The sequence below is a fragment of the Enhydra lutris genome, unplaced genomic scaffold, assembly GCF_002288905.1.
Source record: "Enhydra lutris kenyoni isolate GAN:26980312 unplaced genomic scaffold, ASM228890v2 scaffoldscaffold96, whole genome shotgun sequence".
In the NCBI taxonomy this organism is placed as follows: domain Eukaryota; kingdom Metazoa; phylum Chordata; class Mammalia; order Carnivora; family Mustelidae; genus Enhydra; species Enhydra lutris.
The window spans coordinates 920,973-930,034 of NW_019154180.1; positions in this window are offsets into that span (position 1 = coordinate 920,973).

A 9,062-nucleotide genomic window follows, 5' to 3' on the forward strand; every position below is an offset into this window, starting at 1 on the left:
ACTTGACTGCTTGAAACCCACTCCGTCCTGGAGCGGCTTCTGGGGAGCAGGGGGAAGCCCCTTTGGTGTAGGTCTGTGGTGCCCAGAGTTCAAAACCTGTGGTGTGGCGTACTGTGGGGGAGGTATCAGGAGATCACTTGGAGTCTTGAGGCAGGTCACTGTCCTTTTCTGGGACGTGCCTTTCTCTTCTGTGAAGTGAGGGGGTTGGATAAGACCGTCTTGGCTGTCCCTTGCCATTCTGAGTTCCCAGATGCACGGTTACCTGCATCATCTTGTCAAGGCCTCTTGGCAACCCAAGGGAGCTGACTCCAAGAGTAGCAGCATTTTACAGACGACGCAACAAATCTTTAGTGAGGAAAAGTGGCATTAACCAGGTTACCTGGCTAGTTAGTGGCCTGCCCAGCATTCCCACTCAAGCACAACCAACCCCATTCATTCCCTCTGGTGAGATGGACGTGCTGGGTGCCTGCTCTTTGAGCCCATGGGGTCACAGAGAACTTGGCGGCCTGGAGACCACACACTGCCAGGTGGTGGCTGGCTCTGTGTTATATTGTGGATGTGGGCAGCTGTGAGTGGAGCCCAAGACGAGAAGGAGAATTTCTTTTTTTTTTTTTAAGATTTTTATTTATTTATTTGACAGACAGAGATCACACGTAGGCAGAGAGGCAGGCAGAGAGAGGAAGGGAAGCAGACTCCCCGCCGAGCAGAGAGCCCGATGCGGGGCTCGATCCCAGGACCCTGAGATCATGACCTGAGCTGAAGGCAGAGGCTTTAACCCACTGAGCCACCCAGGCGCCCCGAGAAGGAGAATTTCTTGAGAGGCCTTAGGCAGAGTGTCTGACACTGATATGCCCAGTGTGATATGAGTAGGATCGTATTTAATCTCAGTCTTCTGTGAGGGAAGGTATTAGCTCCCCCGTGGCTGCTGTAATAAATCACCACAAACTTTGATAGCTTGAGAACAATACACATTGATTCTCTCATGATTCTGGAGGTAAGAACTTCAAAATCAAGAGGTCACCAGGACTGTGTTACCTCCGAAGCCTCTAGGGGAGGCTCCTTCCTCACCTTTTCCAGCTTCTGGTTGCTGTCAGGCAATCCTCAGTGTTCCTTGGCTTAGAGGAGCTTGACTCCAGTCTCTGACTCTGTCTTGGCATGGCCTTCTTACAAAGACACAAGTCACTGGGTTTAGAGCCCTTGCTAAATCTGGTGTGACCTCATCTGGAGATCTTTAACTTAATTACATTTGCCAAGATCAGATTTCTAAGTGAGATCTCATTCCGCAGTTCCCGGTGGACATGAATTTTGGGAGGACACTATTCGCCCACCACAGGAGGCAATACTATTATTGGTCTACAGATGAGAAAGTTGAAGCCTATTCTCATGTCACGAGACCAGTTACCCTCATAGCTAGTTTCTTAGTGACTTAGGAACCAATGCCCAATTCTGGATCATTTTAACACCTCTCATCTTATAGAGAGGAAAAAAGACATACAAAAACCCACATGACCCTTATCTTACACCATATACAGACACTACCTCAAAATGGATCAAAGACCTGTATTTAAGAGCTAAAACAATAAAACCTATAGAAGAAAACATTGACCAAAATCTTCATGGCCTTGGATTTAGTCATATCGGTGGCTCTGACACCCAAAACAGAAACAATGAAAGAAATAGATAAATTGAGCTTTATCCCAAAACTTTTGCACATCAAAAGGCACTGTCCACAGTGAAAAAGCAACAACCTACAGAATGGGAGAAAATATTTGCAAATCATATATCTGACAAGAGATTACTATAAACTGTTACAACTCAACAACAACGACAACAACAACAAAACAAACAACCCAATGTAAAAATGGGCAAAGGGCTGGAAGAGATGTTTCTCCAAAGAAGGTGTAGAAAGCCAGTAAGAACATGAAAGGCTGTTCAACACTTCTAGTGACTACCCAAACCGCCATGAGCTACTCCTTCACACCTACTAGGATGATGGTAATAAAAAAAAATAGATCAACTCAAAATGACAAGGGCTGGCAAGGATACAGGGAAAGCAAAACTTTCATACACTGCTGGTGGGAATGTAAAATGGTGCAGCCACTGTGGAAAATACTATGGTGATATGTTCAAGAAATTCAATACAGATTTTAGTCTGGTGTCTATGCCCTGAGGAGGGGAAGGCAGAGGTTTGAACAGATGCTTCTGCACCCATGATCACAGCAGCATTATTCACAACGGCCAAAACGTGGAGACAACCCAGGCGTCCTTTGGTGAAAGGATAAGCACAATGTGGCATGTACAGAAAATGGAATAGTATTTAGCCATAAAAAGGAACACAGTTTTGAGAGATGAGACAATGTGGACGGGCCTTGGAAACGTGCTTAGTGAGACCAACCAGATACACCAGAACAAATATTGCACAATTCCACATATAGGAAGCATGTAAGCTAGAACAGACACATTGGTAGAGACGGAGAGTAGAATAGAGGTTACCTTGAGTTGAGGGTGGGGAAAAGAGGAAGTCATGATTTAATGGGTAGCGTGTATGTTGGGGATGATGAAAAAGTTTTGCATACAGATCGTGGTGATGGTTATGCAACATTGTGAATGCAATTAATGCTGGTGAACTGTGCATTTACAGATGGTTAAAATGATAAATGTTATGTACATTTTACCACAGTTAAAAAAAAAAACTTTTGAAAAGAAAACAAACCCTGAGAGCTTGAAGGAAAGCACCTTAGAAGAGAACATGTGGGACAGTCAGCTGGGCACAGCTCCTCACTTTGCCTCCCATGAATGCCTCTGGAATGCCCTGGAATGACTACTGGGCCAGCATTCCTGGCAGGCATACTCACCCGCTGAAGCCTTTCTGCGGGGAAGCTGATTCTATCCCCGGGGTTTTGCCCCTTGTTTTCTGCTTAGTCAGAGCCCTAAGAGAAAGAGATTTTCATGTACCCATATCTCCTTTTCTTATTCTCGTCCTCTACACCCAGCCCATTTCTGATCACAGGTCCCAGCTTCCTATCACTCCTTTCTGGCCCTTGTCCCGGTCTAACAGAGCCCTGGGAGTGACATTTCTGTCTTGCTCCTCCGTGCACCTAGCTGTGCTCTGATGGAGCCCCGGATTGCTTACCTTGTCTGTGCTCGGAAAGCAGGCTGACTTCCTCTGTTGACTTAGTGGTGGCTTGTCTTTGAGAGCTTCTGCCACCCTGACCATCTCCTCCCTTGGAATGTGGTGTCTTCCTGGCTTCCCATTGCCTACACCATCAGGCCGCAAGCCTTTGTCTGGTGTTCAATGCCCAGCCTGCCCTGCTTTGGTACCTCGGGTCCAACAGGTAACCTCACTGTCCCCTGAGAGGGCTCGGTGCTTCCCTGTCTCCTTGCCTTTTCAGCTGAGGTTTCTGATCCCCACTGTGCTTCCCTTAGACTCTCTCTCCTGGCATCCAAAGGCTAATGTCCCCTCAGCCCAAGGTCATCCTGCATCTCTTTCTGAAGGTCTTTGAAGGTCAAATCTTACCTATTTAGCAGGGAATCCTCTGTTACCACCTTAGGTGGGCATTGTTATTTTTCAAATATACCCCAAATGTTGATTTTATCTAGAGGGAAGGCTTCTAGAAGCCAGGAACACATCTTATTTTGTATTTCTGTATGCTGTGTGTGTAATTGGTATGAAATGAACATGGGCCAAGTTGGCTTGGTGAAGGGGAGGGGCACGTCTGGTTATCTGGTGCTCCTGGCGCTTGGGTCCCTCCTTCCCTCTGCCACCTTTGCTCTTTCCATCAGACTCTAGCGGAAGCGGTGGCCCTGGGCCAAGAGCACAGGGAGGTCAGGAGCTCTCCCTCCATCATCTGTGGGAATTTTCCCTTAGAAACTTGGACTTTTGAATTCTTCCAAGATGATCTTTCTGTGGCAAAAACCTGTGAAAGAACTGAGTGAAGTAACCCACTCAGAGATCTGCTCCCTGTGTCCTCTAGGACTGCTCCCTCCTCACTGCTGCCACTGTCCCTGCCCTGGATCCAGTTGTCACATCACTGCACCTGCTGCTCCCTGGTCCCGCTGCCTCCAGTGCTGACCCCATGAATCCACGCTCTGCACAACAGTCCTGAAATGGTCCTGATTTCTTTTCTGCCCCCCAGCTCACGAGTGGCAACTTGTCTCAGAGATAAAACCAAACTCCGGAGAGCAGTGTTCCAGGTAACCCGATCATCTGACCCTGGGTCTCAGGCCCTGTCATAACTCCGATGACTCTACTACTGCACTTAGAACACAATTTATTTCCAAAATGAAATGAGCATATCGATGCCTCTGGGGCTCAGTCCAGGCAATTCCTGGCTCCTGAAACTTTTGACCATTTGCAACAAATCCCAGCCTTCCTCCCATTTGGGACTTTGCCCCAGGATGAAACCAATAAATACTCAGCAAGAAAGGATGCCTGGGTGGCTCAGCGGATTATGTGACTGTCTTTGGCTCAGGTCATGATCTCAGGGTCTTTGAATAGAGTCTACGTTGGGTTCCTCGCTCAGCGGGGAGCCTGCTTCTCCCTCTGCTGGCCATTCGCTCTCTATTTCTCTTTTTCTCACATACACACAAATAAATAAAACTTTTCATAAATAAATAAATACTCTCTAAAGAAATAAACAGGACACGATGAGATCCCACTTCACAGCCACTAGGGAGGCTATAATCAGAAAGGCAGATAGTGTTAAGTGCTGGTGAGGGCATGGAGAAATTCGAGCCATCCTACGCTCATCACGCAACCAGGAACACGGTCTTAGTTGGTTTGGCTGCTATAACAGAATCCCATAGACTAGGTGGCTTATAGAAACAGACATTTATTTCTCACAGTTCGGGAGGCTAGAAGTCCAAGATCAAAGCACCAGCAGATTCGCGTTCTGGTGAGAGCCCTCTTTCTGGTTCATAGATGACTGTCTTCTCGCCATGTCATCACACAGCAGAAGGGATAAGGGAGCTCTCCAAGACTCTTTTATAAGCCCAGTAATCCCATTCCTGGGGGCTCTCCCCCATGACCTAATCCCCTCCCAAAGATCCCACTTCCCAGTGTGATCACTTTTGGGTTAGGACACAAACTTTCAGTCTGTAGCAAATGTAAAATGTTTCCACTGCTACAGAAAGCTATTTGGGAGTTTCCCCATGGAGTTAAACATAGAGCCAGCAATTTCATTCCTAGGTATATATCAGGAGAAATGAAAACATATGTCCCTGCACAACTTGTACGTACATGTGTGTTCATAGCAGCATTGTTCATAATAGCCAGAGTGGAAACAACTCAAATGTCCATCAACAGATGAATGGGTAAAGAAAACGTAGTGTATCCATACCATGGAATACAATGAACCAATAAAAAGGAAAGAAGTACGGATCCATGATGCAACACGGGGGAGCCTTAAAAATACGATGCTGAGTGAAAGAAGCCAGACACCAAAAACCACATACTGTATGATTCCATATACATGAAGTGTCCAGAATAGGCAAACCCATAGACTCAGAAAAGAGATGAGCGGTGGTGTAGGGCTGGGGCGGGGAGGGGGAGGAGGAGGGAGGGTTGGGAAGTGTTGGCAAAGAGGGGCAGGGCTTCTTTTCCGGGGCATGAAAATGTTGTAGGATTAGATAGTGGTGATGGGCATAGACTAAAAACCACTGATTTGTACACTCGGAAGGCGAATTATGTAGCATGTGAACTGTATCTCAATAAAAAAAAGTTTTTCAATTAAAAAAAAAAAGAACCAATAAGCAAATGTGTGTTAAGCAGTTACTCCGGACCCAAGACAGAGTAAGCATTTTGAAGGCATTAACTCTATAATTCTCATGAAAGACTGAATGTTTGTATTCATGTGAAATTGACGTATTGAAACCCTAACCCCCAATGCTTCTTTGAAGTAATTAGGTTTAGATGAGGTCATGAAGGTGGAACCTCCATGATGGGATTAGTGCCCTTAGAAGGAGAGACACCAGAATTCTCCTTCTCTTTTTTCCCTGTGAGAACACAGCTGTAAGCCAGCTGTCTGTAAGCCAGGAAGACAGCTCTCACCAGAAAGTGTACCCTGCCACTACCTTGATCTTGGACCCTCTAGTCTCCAGAGCTGTGAGAAGTAAATGTCTTGTTTAAGCTGCCCAGTCTGTGCTATTTTGCTTTAGCGGCCCAAGCTAAGACAGATAGGTACTATGCTTATATCCGTCTTAAGACTCAAGAATCTGAGGCAGAGAAAAGTAGCTTGCCCTGTGAGAGCACCAGGATGTGGACCCAGGCAGACTGGCTTGCCAAAACCCTGCACTTGACTTCCTCTCATGTACACAGCTGTGTGCTGCAGGTTTCGTGGTCAGTAAAGGGAGAATTGCTTTTTCGTTAGCACTCCAGAAGAGGGATTCCAAGGGTCCCCGACCCCTAGCATTTGCTTGTCCCGGGGAGCCTGGCAGAATAGGGCTCTTGGATCCTATTTACAAAGGTTCGGTCCCATGTAGCTTCAGTCTTAAAATTTGGGCCAGTGGATCATGCCAACCCCGCAGGAGATCCACTCTGGAAGGCCAGGAGAGAGGGGAACATCTCTGGCCTTCAGCTTTCCTGATGCCAGGGCCAGACTTCTGCCTCTGTACATGCTGGACCTTAAACATGGAGCAGAGGCATGGGGAAGCCCATACTGGGGCCCAGCATTGCTTATTGCTAGTGGGAGACTAAAGGTATGGGTTCATTCAGTGGACAGAGGATGGCACTCATCCGCAGAGGTAAAGGCAGAGAGCAGGGACTCTGGAACATGCCAGCTATGGCTTCCAAATGTGGCTCTGCCACTTAGGAGCATTTACTGATGACCTTGTTCAAGTCAACTTGCCTCTGTGGACCTCCGTGTCAGGATATGTAAAATAGAGAGTAGACATAGTAACATACATGCAAAGTGCACAAAATGGCTCCCGGCACACAGCAAGCTCTCAACAGTAATAGCTTTTGATTTTGTTTGTCTTTTTTTTTTTCAATTTCTTATGTTAATTTCTTATATTTTTAAAGATGTGTTTATTTGAGAGAGTGAGTGAGCAAGCAAATGAGAGAGAGAGAGACAGCACACACAAGCTGGGGAAGAGTCGGAGGGAGAAACAGGCTCTTTGCTGAGCAGGGAGCCTGACACAGGGTTTGATCCCAGGACCCTGGGATCGTGACCAGAGTTGAAGGCAGCACTCTGCCAACTGAGCCACCTTGGTGCCCTTGACTTTGTCTTAACTACGATTTTGGCTAAGCAGGTGGGAAAGGAACAAGGTAAATCAGGACAGGAATATTTTGACATCATTTTCCCTCCACCCTCTTCAAGGGCCTTGTTCAGATTTAGAAGGATAGAGGTAAGAGTCCTACTGTTCCCTGGTCAGCCCACAGCTCCCACAGAATTTTCATACAAAGAACAATCTTTGGCAGTGTTCATGCAGAGAAAAAGATGACTTGAAGGCATTAAAGGGAGAAGGGTGATGAGGGAAAATGATCAATTTGATCTATTTTGTGTTTGCCTCAACTTGTGGAAATAAGGATAAAAGGTACAAACTGTGGGGTGATGGATTCTGGAACTTTCTAAAAGGCAGAACAACCTTCGGGTGGAAGAGCTGGCTGGTGAGGGTGTAGTCCCCCTTTCATATCCCTTCCAACCTGGAGACCACAAAACTTGACTCACATCCCCGACCAGGTTTGGGGCAGGGCAATAGTGAAAGGCTGGCTTCCAGGACTGCTAGAGGAAAACAAAGAGAGGGTTTTATAGGTTCTTTGCAATTAAAAAAAATTTTTTTTGCCTTATTTTAGTTTCTTAGTTCATTTTGCCTGGTATTAATATACATATACACTTCTCGTCTGATTCTTGTTAGCATGATATAGCTTTATTCTTTAACATTTTTTGTGTGTGTGTTATGTTGGTCACCATACAGTACATCATTAGGGTTTGATGCAGTGTTCCATGACTCATTGTTTGCGTATAACATCCCATACTCCCTGCAATCTGTGCCCTCCTTAATACCCATCACTGGCCAACACGTCCCCCCACCCCCCTCCCTTCTAAAACCCTCCATTTGTTTCCCAGAGTCCATAGTCTCTCATGGTTTGTCTCCCACTCTGATTTCTCCCCCTTCATTTTCCCCTTCCTTCTCCTAACGTCCTCCATGCTATTCCTTATGTTCCACAAATAAAAGAAACCATGTGATAACTGACTTTCTCTGTGGTCTAAGCTCAAATCTGAGACACAACTTTGAGACTCTGCCATGCCCTGCCTGTGGACAAGCTAAAGACAAATGCCGGTTTTTCTGCCCCTGTGACCCGGGGGAGAGAGTGGGACTGTGAGCTTCCTGGGATTCTGTCTACACCAGGGCCAGGGTCTAGCCGATGAACTTGTGCCCAGCCAATCCTTTCCAGAGAACGCAATTCTAAAGTTCATTTCCCAGTGTGCCCCTTTGTCTCTTGAAAATGAAATCCTGGCGTTTAAACGTGATCCATGCTCTCACAGAGTTCTTCACTCAGATGGGCATAGAAACGTATGTGGGAGGCTTTCCAAGCATAGCCCAGTGGCGCAGAAGGCTCCTTCCTTCAGTGTGGTCTGGTCCAGCAGCCCCTTGTTTGTAGGTGAAGAGACTGAGGCCCAGAGAGGGGGAAGTGACTTGTCTTAAGGTCACAAAGCCAGGCATCGGGCAGGTAAACCAGGCCTCCTGCCTTTGTGTGGAGTTGCTGGTGGTGTGGCTTCCTGGCCTTTCTTTTGTATGAGGTTCTTCTGCTATGTTCAAATCAAGCAGAATGGTTTCTAACTGGCAGTGGGGTTTTCATTTATAGATAAACCACAGGTGGAACCAACTACTTACCCAACAGAGGGACAATTCAGCATCCTCCAATGGAGCCCAGCATTTGCAGGGGTGATAATTGCTGATTTAATCGTTAGTGAGTTAGTTAATGCTTGTGATTTACAAGGGATGCGGCTTCTCTTAGCACCATTTCCTGCCGGCTGTTTGGAAGTGCAAACGATACTGCCCTTATCAGAGCATTTGTGCTTAGTTTGAGTCTGACTTGCCCATCTAGTCAGAGAGAAAGT